The sequence below is a fragment of the Helianthus annuus genome, chromosome 12, assembly GCF_002127325.2.
Source record: "Helianthus annuus cultivar XRQ/B chromosome 12, HanXRQr2.0-SUNRISE, whole genome shotgun sequence".
Classification (NCBI taxonomy): domain Eukaryota; kingdom Viridiplantae; phylum Streptophyta; class Magnoliopsida; order Asterales; family Asteraceae; genus Helianthus; species Helianthus annuus.
In genome coordinates this window covers 142,147,359-142,161,435 of record NC_035444.2, presented here as the reverse complement: position 1 = coordinate 142,161,435, position 14,077 = coordinate 142,147,359, and the positions used below count along the sequence as shown (strand labels likewise).

Sequence of the window (14,077 nt, the reverse complement as noted above, 5' to 3'; positions counted from 1 at the left end):
TGAACATGATGCAATCAAACTCAAGATGGACAATTACTCCAACTCGAGATATGTTTTAGATCATATCATCGATGTTTAAAAGAAGAAAGGTGATGTAAAATGCATTGGCTTTCAGGCTTGCTGTCACACCCCGATTTTCGGTTTGTGCGGAAGCGTATGGCGAGGTGTGACGAGAGCGGCAATCGTTACAATCAATCGAGTAAACAACATATTTGAAACATAAAAGATGTTCAACCATACATTTGATTCGAAACCATAATTTACATTACATAAGTCTTGTTTAAAACTTGAAACAACAACAACTTTAACTACATTATTCAAAGTTCAAAACATAACAACCGAAAACGGATGACATCACAAAAGCTTGCGTTCTTGATAACCACTTGAACATATTTTTCCAAAGCCGTCCACTAATCTCCTGTAATACATGTTAATTTTGAAAACGTCAACAAAAGTTGAGTGAATTCATGTTATTTTGTTTTTGCACCAAATGAGTCTCCAAAACATTTGAAGTAATAAAATTCGTTTTTGTATAGTATGATAAAAAAAATTGTATGATCATTAGTGTGTTGCAAGGACACTAATATGTATGCCGAATAGGAGGCAACCAAACCTTGACAATTTATCGTGTGTGTCAACGACACTAGTTTGGACACAAAGGCACTCTTGACGATCGTGGTTATCGTTGTCGTTAAGAGTGGGGCTTGCCAAAACTCAAATAGATCTATCCGTTTGTTCCTCGGTACTTGTTTATTCATTAATGGCCCCTTTATTTTAACACCTATCCGCATGTGATCAAAATAGTTTCATTGTATTATCATACTATTTTTAACATGTATACATCCCCGAAGTTTAAGACTATAAACATTCAAAGTAAAAGGGGAAAACATGAACTCACAGATTTGCGTTCCGTGCAAATCTCTATTCGATTCCTTGTTCGCGGTTCGTTTCTCGACCTACAAGTGTTCTAATCTAGTTAGACACTTAGGTTTGTTTTTGTGTATTGTACAAATATTCTATTTTGTATTTTGTTTTTGTGTTTTCGTATATATATAACTTCCTTGTATATATATACATCTATTTTATTTTATTTGTGTTTGAATAGGCTTAATTTATGTTTTAGAATTTAAGTCCATTTTGGGTATTTGGTGCTTATGGGCCTAGCCTAAATAACTTTGTTTAAAAATATGGGTCAAACCCAAATTAATTTATAGGAGTGGGCCTTAGCCCAAAACATTTTATAAAGGTAGGCCTAGCCCAATTTAGTTTATAGTTGTGGACTTAGCCCAAGTATTTTGTAAAGTGGGCTTTAGCCCAATTTTGACTAAAAATACATTTTAGTCCATTGTTTTGTAAAAGTAGGCCTAGCCCAAATTTTGTTTATGAGAAATGGGCATTAGCCCAATTTTAATTTATAGACCACTTTTTAAACTACATAATTTTTGGGCTAGTAAATAAAATAAAAAAAAATAATAATAATAGTAATACTTGTATTTTTATAAAAATCTAATTTTTATAAAAATTGTTACTTATGCCATTGTTGAACATTTTAGTGCATAAACTTGTGTGACGGTTCGTATTTTATTCTAGTCATTTACTACTTGTCGGTTTTATTTATTCGTATCATTTATCCCGTTTGTGTTGTCCGTCACGTTTTACCATTTGCTTTGTTTGTGCCATTTTTGTTTGTCCAAAAGTCCATACAGTCCAGTAGTGTCCGAATTTGTCCATTTATGTTTTCGTGTCCAAGGATGGACATTTTATTTCATTTTCAAGTTTATATATATTTTATTGTAATTTTTAGGGATGTGTAACAATTTTGCATTTGTTCCTACTAGAACTAACATATGATGTACACATCAAAATATATAAACTTATGATACTTGATGAATATTTTTGTAAGTACACATTTTATCCAAAAATATATACTTGTCATTTTTATTTAGAAATCTTTTTATAAAACATGGATTTATGACTTTGTCCAAAATTTGTTTAACCATGTTTAAAGACTCCAAATAATTGTTTTAGTAACAAACTTCTTTGTTTAACAACTTTTAACACATCACAAAATTTATAAAAATTTTGCCATAGTTTTGTTTGAAATATGGATTTTCCCCAAGTTTATACAAAATTTGTTTTCAAATTATTTCAATACAAAACATCATCAAGTATCAATATCTATCAAAATTTGTCAACAAAAGTAGCATGAACATGATATTGTTCTTATCTTTCCCAAAAAGGAAACTTTATTCCTTATTTTTGCCAAAAATTTGTAAAACGGGATTTTATGAAAAACTCTTGTTTTAGATGTCTTACAAAGTCATTTGAAGCATAAACATGTATTCAAAATATTTACTACTAACATATTTCTTGCTTTTGATTCTTTCCAGAAATGGAAACTTTATTCAAAAAAAATTTTTTTTTAAAATTTATTTTCTTGTTTTTAAATGGTTTTTCACATTTTACTAGCATGCATGTTCATCAAAAACTCATGTTCATCACTTTGTTGATGAATCTTGGTTGATCCTACATGCATGTATGTAGATCATATTTTTTGAGTAGAAATAACCAAGATTCAAATTTATTAGGCTTGATTCTCCAAGTTCATCTCTTAATCATAGAAAAAAAAGCATGTTTAAAAATAATGATTCTTAATTGTTTCTTGTTATTTTTCAAGTGGGTTTATGATGAACTTGTAAAAGAATCAAAAATAAAAGTAAGATTAGTGTAGTGTTCTTACAATTTTTGCTAGGAAATAAGGATGAAGATAAGAAAAATCTTGATGATTTATGGCTTCAAGTTCCACCAAAAATGCTCCAAATAGCTTTACTAAACTCCCTAGTATCTTGTTTCATCCATAAACCTCCATGTTTGCATAAACTTCTTGAGTTTGAGATTTGAAAATGAAAGTGTTGTAGGGGTGTTTGGTTTACACGATTTTGGAGAGAGAGTGTAAGGAAATGGATGGTTTTTGGTGTATGTTGGAATTGTGAAATAGTGGAGTGTAAGTATTAACTTGAATTATGACTCTTCCACTAATCATAATATTAGAGTTCCAACACAACATTAGAGATGAGTAGGGCAAAAAGGGGGACCCACAATGAACGAAAATCAGCTTAGGGAGAGGGAAAATGGCTGAATTTTTAATAAAAATATTGTTCAAGTAGTAAACTTTAAGTATTTTTAATAACTTTGATATTTTATATAAAAATATCTACAAGGTTTTAAGCTCTAATATTTTAAAGTAATGTGACACTAGGTAAAACTAGTTCACCAAAATTTTTAGTTTGTAATTCGGGTGAAAAAGTCGGTTCGGGTCCTGTACCGGGTTAAATACTGACACCGTGTTTCGTTTGGATAAATACATAACAAAAATTATTTTTGCACTTGATTTATTATTCAAATAATTAATCCAACTTTTTGGACTAAAAATTTTATTATTTTTGACACGGTTCCGGTACCGGCTTTGCTGACTGGCAGTTACTGAACTAGCCGTGTAGCTTAACGCAATAAGATTTGATTGCGGATTTTGTGTCGTTTTTAATACCCATTATATTATTTATGTCAAATAATATTTATTTTTGGGTTTTTCGGACAGTTACTGTTTCGCTCTGCGGAATGCTGTACATTTCCGTAGGATTGCTGTATTATTTTGCGGACTTGGACAAATTGATTTTTAATTGGAATTTTGTAAATAATTAGACACATAATATTTTTGGACAAAGCTTTTTATAGAATATTTGTGTAGACATAACTGTATGTCTTGTTTTCATTGTGTCAGACTGTACCGCGACTAGTACTGACAAGTATCGTTTATTCGCGTTCCTATTGTTAGTCTAGGATATTGTTTCTAATCGCAACGGATTCGTTATCATACTTCACTATGATTTTAGTAATTCCTAGACTCTCAAGACTTTAATTAATTAAAATTAAGTCAAATACGCGAAAATAATAGTCGAAATAGTTGTTCAAGTTGTACGGAATTACCGGAATTTTGCCGTTTGTCACATTCTCCCCCTGTTAACGGAAATTTCGTCCCGAAATTTTTAATCTGCGTCCCTTCTTAGTTGAGACTTTCTTAAACAAATGAGGGTACTTCTTTTTGATTTCATCTTTTCGTTCCCATGTGAACTCGGGTCCTCGTTTCGAGTTCCATCGGACTTTGATTAGTTTGATTCGACTTCTCCTTGTTTTGTGAATCTTTGAATCTAGAACCTCAACAGGTTCCTCAATGAAATGGAGTTTGTTGTCTACACGGATTTCGTCCGGGGGAATAATAAGTGATTCATCCGAAAGGCACTTTTTCAAATTTGACACATGAAAAGTGTCGTGAATGTTACTGAGTGTTTCAGGCAATTTTAACTTGTAGGCGACGTTTCCAATCTTTTCCAAAATCTCATAAGGTCCTATGTATCTCGGGCTAAGCTTCCCATGCTTACCGAATCTAGCTACGCCTTTCCACGGCGAGACTTTTAGCAACACCTTGTCTCCAACCTCAAAGGACAACGGTTTGCGGCGTCTGTCCGCGTAGCTTTTCTGTCTGTCTCGAGCCGCCTTGATACGGTCTCGAATTTTAAATATTTTATCAGTAGTTTCTTGAACTAACTCAGGACCTAACCGTTGTTTGTCGCCTAGTTCTGCCCAGCATACAGGAGATCGACACTTTCGGCCATATAATGCTTCAAATGGTGCGGCTTTAATACTTGTGTGATAACTGTTATTGTATGAGAACTCCACTAAAGGCAAGTGAGTATCCCAATTTCCACCTAAGTCCATCACACAAGCACGCAACATATCTTCTAGAGTTTGAATTGTGCGTTCACTTTGGCCGTCTGTTTGGGGATGAAAGGCCGTGCTCAAATTTAATTGGAATCCAAAGGCCTTTTGAAAAGACTGCCAAATCCTTGATATAAAACGACCGTCTCGGTCAAAGATTATCGACACAGGTACACCATGTCTTGCTGCAATTTCTTTGAGATAGATTTCAGCTAACTTCTCAGTACTATCTTTCTCATGGATAGGCAAGAAGTGAGCTAACCTGGTTAATCGGTCGACGATTACCAAAATCATGTCGTGACCACGAGAAGTCCTCGGTAATTTAATTATGAAATCCATAGAAACACGTTCCCATTTCCAAGTAGGGATTTCGGGTTGTTGTAGCAAACAAGAAGGTTTTTGGTACTCGGCCTTAACTTTAGCACATGTTAGACATTTTCCAACATATGTTGCAATATCACCTTTGATATTAGGCCACCAATAAAATTCCTTGAGATCGTGATACATCTTATCTTCTCCAGGATGTATCGAATATTTAGATTTATGAGCCTCATCAAGAATTAGGCCTCGAAGACCACCAAAATGAGGAATCCGAATTCTATTCATGAAATAAAAGGCTCCGTTCTCTTTTGGTTCTAATTGTTTTTCCATACCTCTAAGCATTTCTGCCTTGACGTTTTCTACTTTCAATGATCCTTGCTGAGCATCACGAATTCGAGAGGTAAGGTCGTTATGAATTGTGAGCCTTAAAGATCACACACGCAAAGGTTTAACTTGTTCTTTTCGACTTAAAGCATCCGCGACAACGTTCGCTTTGCCCGGATGATATTTGATCTCACAATCGTAGTCATTCAACAATTCGACCCATCGTCTTTGGCGCATATTTAACTCTTTCTGGTTAAATATATGTTGTAGACTCTTGTGATCCGTGAATATCGTGCATTTGGTCCCATAAAGGTAATGACGCCAAATTTTTAGTGCAAATACCACTGCACCTAACTCTAAGTCGTGTGTGGTATAGTTCCTTTCGTGAATCTTTAGTTGGCGTGATGCGTATGCAATAACTTTCTCCCTTTGCATCAACACGCATCCTAACCCTTGTCGTGAGGCGTCACAATAGACTACGAAATCATCCATACCGTCTGGGAGTGACAGAATTGGTGCATTACAGAGTTTTTCTTTAAGCAGTTGAAAAGCTGCTTCTTGTTTCTCTCCCCATTCAAATTTCTTATCTTTTTGAGTGAGAGAAGTGAGGGATTGTGCAATCTTCGAAAAGTTCTCAATGAACCTTCGATAATAACCGGCCAATCCTAGGAATTGACGTATTTCAGTCGGTGTCTTAGGTGCACTCCAATTCTTTATGGCCTCAATTTTCGATGGATCAACGTGTATGCCTTTCTCGTTGACTACGTGTCCGAGAAATTGAACTTCGCGAAGCCAAAATTCGCATTTGGAAAATTTCGCATACAGTTTCTCCTTTTTCAACAACTCAAGAATAATTCTAAGATGGTGCTCGTGTTCATTCTTGTTTCGTGAATATATCAATATATCATCGATAAACACTATCACGAATTTGTCAAGGTAAGGCTTGCACACTCGGTTCATTAAGTCCATGAACACCGCTGGTGCATTTGTTAAGCCAAAAGGCATAACAAGGAACTCGTAATGTCCGTAGCGAGTTCGGAATGCCGTTTTTGGAACACTTTCTTCTTGAACTCTGAGTTGATGGTATCCTGATCTCAAATCGATCTTCGAATAATAGCTCGATCCTTGAAGTTGGTCGAATAGATCATCAATCCTCGGTAGTGGATACCGATTCTTGATTGTGAGTTTATTCAACTCCCGATAGTCTATGCACATCCTAAAACTTCCATCCTTCTTCTTCACGAACAGCACTGGAGCTCCCCAAGGCGAGTGGCTTGGTCTGATGAAGCCCTTATCCAACAACTCTTGAAGTTGTGTGGATAATTCTTGCATTTCCGAAGGAGCTAATCGGTATGGAGACTTTGCCACAGGTGCGGCACCTGGAATTAAGTCTATTCGAAATTCGACTTGTCGTTGTGGAGGTATTCCCGGCAAGTCTTCTGGAAAGACTTCAGGGAATTCCTTCACAACCGGGATTTCCTCAATTTTTAGCTCCTTGGCCTTCTTGTCAATAATGTGCGCTAAAAATGCTATACATCCTTTTCGTAGGCACTTCCGGGTTTTCATACAGGAAATGATTCGTAACGGCATTTCGTTTTTCTCACCGTGAACAAGAAGTGTTTCGTTATTAGGAAGAGGGATTCGAATGATCTTGTCGTAACACACGACTTCGGCTTGGTTGGTGGATAGCCAATCCATTCCAACTACGATATCAAAACTACCTAGTTGAACGGGCATTAGGTCAATTTTGAATTTTCGTCCTCCTAACTCTAAGGAGCATCCTTTAACAATTTTATCGGTTTCAATCACTTTTCCATTCGCTAATTCGATAGTGAATGGAACATCTAGTTTAGTTGACTTTAGTCCAAGCATATCTTTAAATTCTAAAGATATAAAACTAAAATCTGCACCGGTATCAAATAAAATAGAAGCGAAATGATCGTTGACAGGAAACGTACCAGTGATTACGTTGGGATCCTGTCGCGCTTCTTTGGCTCCAACCACAAAGGCTCGTCCGCGGCCTTTGATTTCTTTGGGACAATCTTTCTTGAAGTGTCCCATATCACCGCAATTGAAACAGCCTTGGTTTTGTCCTCGTTCATTATCGTTTCTATTGCCTCCTTCTTTCTTAACTACCTTGTTGTTACCCCAGCATTTTTCTGTGCGGTGCCCCATCTTTCCACATTTGTCACACTTGATATTTCGGCAACTACCCGTGTGATGAAACCCACATCTGTTGCACTTAGGTGCATTCCCCGCATATCCTTTCGATTCTGTTTCTGCTGCTGCTACGAATGCCTTCCCCGACCTCTTTGGGGGGTTCTCCTTTTTCTTATTACCTGATTGAGATCCTTTCTTGAATTGTGAGAACTTCCGCTTATTGTCATGTGAAGTGGATTCTCCTTGTTTTTCCTTCGCTTTCTCGGTACCCTTCTTGTCAAACTTATTCATCCTCTTCGCTTCTTCAGTTAAACTAACAGAAATCGTGATGGCCTCAGTGACCGTGGTAGGATGTGAAGACGTGACCATACTCCGGATCTCGGGTGCCAATCCCCAAATATACCTTTCAACTCGTTTAAACTCTGGAGTTACCATGTACGGAACTACTCGTGAAAGGTCATGGAATCGTTGTGTATACCCATAAATATCTGGTCCTTCCATTGTTAGATTCCAAAACTCCGTTTCTAACATTTGTAACTCTGCCCTCGAACAGTATTTCTCCCTCATCATCTCCTTCAGTCTGTCCCACGTAATGGCATACGCGGCTGCATCTCCCAAAATTTGTACTTGTAGATTCCACCAAGATAAAGCTTCAGCCATGAACATACCCGAGACATATAACACAGTCTGATTAGGGGTACAGTTGCTCATGCGGATGACGGAATCCATCTTCTCGGTCCAACGGATGAAAGCTACGGCACCACCCGTGCCATCAAAATTCAAGGGTTTGCAATCAAGGAATTGTTTATACGTGCATCCTGAAATGTTTGGTTCTCAAATTGTCAAAAATATATATTTTTCAATAAATATTAATGAGAATTCCTTTGAAAGGTTAAGAGTAACCAACCGTTAGCAGGATTTTGGGGTACTGGTGGAGGTTGAATTCTCGGCCCATCATTTCGATTACCACGGTTTGCCTCGTGCTGTGCAATCGCATCCGCGATGCGTTGGTTTAGTAAGGCATCAAGCTCAGTTTGAGTCGTGGGTAAAGGATTTTGAACATCACGTAAATTCCTCCTTCTTGGCGCCATGAATCTTCATATGAAAATCATATAAAGAATTTCAGACCAATATTTAAAATAAATATTGTCATCCATGGGCTCAAAATAGAATGTAACACATCACCACAACACATACATACATCAAAATGGGATAGATCGATCATATCTCGTGCAAAAACATCCGTACAAAAATCATCACCAACATAAAAACAATTCCAACAGAAACAAAGCATAAAAGAAGAGATACCACATACATATATATAGACGTCAACTTGTTACAAAATGTTTGTGAAGAAACAAAATATAGTTAGGAGTTACATTACTCCAAAATTCATGTCATAAACAAAATACAACTACAAAATAGATTTTTCTTCACATGGTTCTTCATCGTCTTCAAGTTGATTTTATATATATCTTCAAAAAGTCTCTTCTATTAGTCTTCTAACCTGCTAAGGGGATCTACCTCCTAATGCGACCACATACCAAGACTAGAGTGGGGGTGGGGGTGGGGGTGTAGATGCATCAATGACCCCACGGACATAAGCCATATCCTCCTCTAACGCGCTAACGCGTCCCTCAATAGATGGAGGTAAGGCATGGTGTGAAGGAAACAACGGTGCTGGAGGAGATGGTGGTGGAGGTGATGTCGGTAACGGTGGTGGTGGAGGAGGGGATGATGTCGGTAGTGGTGGCAAAGGGGATGAAGATGGTACGGCACTCGCAGGTGCTCGAGAAGCAGACTGTTGAGCACTAAGCTCATGAAGGCGACGGAAAACGATGTCGAGCTGAATCTCGACAGATGTGAGCCTGAACTGATCAGTGGACGAAGGCATGTGACTCGGATAGTAAGGGTCATGGGGACTCATGCTCAGTGGAGGATATGCAGGAAGATCTGCGAAGTATGGAGACGGGTAAGTGACAGTACTGTGCATGGAAGTAGGAAAATGATATGGATCTCCAAACAAAGGAACTGAAGTATGCAAAGGATACCCCGTCATAGGGTAGCTAGGAGTAGTGTAGGACGGCCCGGCAGCATACGGGTCGAAATGAGAACTGACCGTGGATGTGACAGGAGTAGTAAAAGGTCCGAACGGCGGATAAGGAGGTAAATGCTCATCTGGCATAGTCGCACCACTCAACGAGTAGTGAGCTGGTCCAGTAACAGGAGGGACAATCGGATGGATATCTAGGAATGTAGTGGGCAAAACAGGATCAACATGTAATGGTAACGCCTCCGTAGGCGGGGGTAACACTGTGTCAGGGGAGTGAAGTGGAGATGGAGTCAAAGGTGTAGCAGGGGATGAAGATGAAATATCAATGGTAGTAGCATCGGGATGAGCAACCTCAAGAATAGCAATATCAAAATCAACACCGATGCCTAGATCATCATGAAGGTGCTGGACAGGAACAACAGGGATGACCATGTCCTCGACATCGTCATCTGGTATAGGATCAACAACAGGAGGGACGTCATCGCCGCCCTCGGGGCCTACAACATCGAGTGGAATCGGAAGAAACGCAACAACATGCTCACCCTCGGGGTGACCATATATAATCATGTCATGAAAGTGGGGGATAGCAAGCACGTCATCCACCGGTGGGATGTCGGCTGGATCGGGATCAGGAAGGGCGAATGGCTGGAAATCAATGTCCATCCACTCGTCATCAGAAACCTCGTCATCGGAAACGAGTATAACGGGTGGGGCAGGATCGTCTAATGGTATGTAGTCGGCATCAGAGGCATGACCCGCTGAATCTGTGTCTGAACTGGATGACATGGTCCTGGCAAAATAATCCGTACAACGTATACATGTGAACAACTTATAAATAATAGATTTTTGGGCAATTGTACTTTTGTGTTCATTGTTTATATCGTTTATTATTTCAAGTTCGACTTATTGTTATCGTGTCTAAACCCCATAGACTTGTACCAAATAAACTAGTCTTTGGTATTATCGTTTCGAACTATCATTCAATACTATTACATAGTATCCTTGCATTTTTGTTTTGTATTAGTGGACGCTTTGAAAAAAAAAATAAATAAAATGTAGAACGCTTGTTGTAAAGAACATCGTTTTGAAATTGTAGACTAGACTCAAAAGAATCTTAGTTCACTACAATTGATGCTCTGATACCAGGTCTGTCACACCCCGATTTTCGGTTTGTGCGGAAGCGTATGGCGAGGTGTGACGAGAGCGGCAATCGTTACAATCAATCGAGTAAACAACATATTTGAAACATAAAAGATGTTCAACCATACATTTGATTCGAAACCATAATTTACATTACATAAGTCTTGTTTAAAACTTGAAACAACAACAACTTTAACTACATTATTCAAAGTTCAAAACATAACAACCGAAAACGGATGACATCACAAAAGCTTGCGTTCTTGATAACCACTTGAACATATTTTTCCAAAGCCGTCCACTAATCTCCTGTAATACATGTTAATTTTGAAAACGTCAACAAAAGTTGAGTGAATTCATGTTATTTTGTTTTTGCACCAAATGAGTCTCCAAAACATTTGAAGTAATAAAATTCGTTTTTGTATAGTATGATAAAAAAAATTGTATGATCATTAGTGTGTTGCAAGGACACTAATATGTATGCCGAATAGGAGGCAACCAAACCTTGACAATTTATCGTGTGTGTCAACGACACTAGTTTGGACACAAAGGCACTCTTGACGATCGTGGTTATCGTTGTCGTTAAGAGTGGGGCTTGCCAAAACCCAAATAGATCTATCCGTTTGTTCCTCGGTACTTGTTTATTCATTAATGGCCCCTTTATTTTAACACCTATCCGCATGTGATCAAAATAGTTTCATTGTATTATCATACTATTTTTAACATGTATACATCCCCGAAGTTTAAGACTATAAACATTCAAAGTAAAAGGGGAAAACATGAACTCACAGATTTGCGTTCCGTGCAAATCTCTATTCGATTCCTTGTTCGCGGTTCGTTTCTCGACCTACAAGTGTTCTAATCTAGTTAGACACTTAGGTTTGTTTTTGTGTATTGTACAAATATTCTATTTTGTATTTTGTTTTTGTGTTTTCGTATATATATAACTTCCTTGTATATATATACATCTATTTTATTTTATTTGTGTTTGAATGGGCTTAATTTATGTTTTAGAATTTAAGTCCATTTTGGGTATTTGGTGCTTATGGGCCTAGCCTAAATAACTTTGTTTAAAAATATGGGTCAAACCCAAATTAATTTATAGGAGTGGGCCTTAGCCCAAAACATTTTATAAAGGTAGGCCTAGCCCAATTTAGTTTATAGTTGTGGACTTAGCCCAAGTATTTTGTAAAGTGGGCTTTAGCCCAATTTTGACTAAAAATACATTTTAGTCCATTGTTTTGTAAAAGTAGGCCTAGCCCAAATTTTGTTTATGAGAAATGGGCATTAGCCCAATTTTAATTTATAGACCACTTTTTAAACTACATAATTTTTGGGCTAGTAAATAAAATAAAAAAAAAATAATAATAATAGTAATACTTGTATTTTTATAAAAATCTAATTTTTATAAAAATTGTTACTTATGCCATTGTTGAACATTTTAGTGCATAAACTTGTGTGACGGTTCGTATTTTATTCTAGTCATTTACTACTTGTCGGTTTTATTTATTCGTATCATTTATCCCGTTTGTGTTGTCCGTCACGTTTTACCATTTGCTTTGTTTGTGCCATTTTTGTTTGTCCAAAAGTCCATATAGTCCAATAGTGTCCGAATTTGTCCATTTATGTTTTCGTGTCCAAGGATGGACATTTTATTTCATTTTCAAGTTTATATATATTTTATTGTAATTTTTAGGGATGTGTAACAATTTTGCATTTGTTCCTACTAGAACTAACATATGATGTACACATCAAAATATATAAACTTATGATACTTGATGAATATTTTTGTAAGTACACATTTTATCCAAAAATATATACTTGTCATTTTTATTTAGAAATCTTTTTATAAAACATGGATTTATGACTTTGTCCAAAATTTGTTTAACCATGTTTAAAGACTCCAAATAATTGTTTTAGTAACAAACTTCTTTGTTTAACAACTTTTAACACATCACAAAATTTATAAAAATTTTGCCATAGTTTTGTTTGAAATATGGTTTTTCCCCAAGTTTATACAAAATTTGTTTTCAAATTATTTCAATACAAAACATCATCAAGTATCAATATCTATCAAAATTTGTCAACAAAAGTAGCATGAACATGATATTGTTCTTATCTTTCCCAAAAAGGAAACTTTATTCCTTATTTTTGCCAAAAATTTGTAAAACGGGATTTTATGAAAAACTCTTGTTTTAGATGTCTTACAAAGTCATTTGAAGCATAAACATGTATTCAAAATATTTACTACTAACATATTTCTTGCTTTTGATTCTTTCCAGAAATGGAAACTTTATTCAAAAAAATTTTTTTTTTTAAATTTATTTTCTTGTTTTTAAATGGTTTTTCACATTTTACTAGCATGCATGTTCATCAAAAACTCATGTTCATCACTTTGTTGATGAATCTTGGTTGATCCTACATGCATGTATGTAGATCATATTTTTTGAGTAGAAATAACCAAGATTCAAATTTATTAGGCTTGATTCTCCAAGTTCATCTCTTAATCATAGAAAAAAAAGCATGTTTAAAAATAATGATTCTTAATTGTTTCTTGTTATTTTTCAAGTGGGTTTATGATGAACTTGTAAAAGAATCAAAAATAAAAGTAAGATTAGTGTAGTGTTCTTACAATTTTTGCTAGGAAATAAGGATGAAGATAAGAAAAATCTTGATGATTTATGGCTTCAAGTTCCACCAAAAATGCTCCAAATAGCTTTACTAAACTCCCTAGTATCTTGTTTCATCCATAAACCTCCATGTTTGCATAAACTTCTTGAGTTTGAGATTTGAAAATGAAAGTGTTGTAGGGGTGTTTGGTTTACACGATTTTGGAGAGAGAGTGTAAGGAAATGGATGGTTTTTGGTGTATGTTGGAATTGTGAAATAGTGGAGTGTAAGTATTAACTTGAATTATGACTCTTCCACTAATCATAATATTAGAGTTCCAACACAACATTAGAGATGAGTAGGGCAAAAAGGGGGACCCACAATGAACGAAAATCAGCTTAGGGAGAGGGAAAATGGCTGAATTTTTAATAAAAATATTGTTCAAGTAGTAAACTTTAAGTATTTTTAATAACTTTGATATTTTATATAAAAATATCTACAAGGTTTTAAGCTCTAATATTTTAAAGTAATGTGACACTAGGTAAAACTAGTTCACCAAAATTTTTAGTTTGTAATTCGGGTGAAAAAGTCGGTTCGGGTCCTGTACCGGGTTAAATACTGACACCGTGTTTCGTTTGGATAAATACATAACAAAAATTATTTTTGCACTTGATTTATTATTCAAATAATTAATCC

The 14,077-nt window shown here is 36.1% G+C and overlaps 2 long non-coding RNA genes across 2 annotated transcripts; both read right to left on the bottom strand.

Moving 5' to 3' along the window:
- Positions 1–276: 276 nt before the first annotated feature.
- On the bottom strand, positions 277–2,933 carry LOC110895528. The gene is made up of 3 exons (XR_002567227.2): positions 2,741–2,933; positions 899–956; positions 277–418 (listed from the first exon to the last, which is right to left on the bottom strand). It is a non-coding gene; the product is annotated as an uncharacterized LOC110895528 (long non-coding RNA).
- Positions 2,934–10,938: 8,005 nt separating this feature from the next.
- LOC110895529 lies at positions 10,939–13,596 on the bottom strand. Its single transcript, XR_002567229.2, has 3 exons — positions 13,404–13,596; positions 11,561–11,618; positions 10,939–11,080 (listed from the first exon to the last, which is right to left on the bottom strand). It is a non-coding gene; the product is annotated as an uncharacterized LOC110895529 (long non-coding RNA).
- Positions 13,597–14,077: the final 481 nt, after the last annotated feature.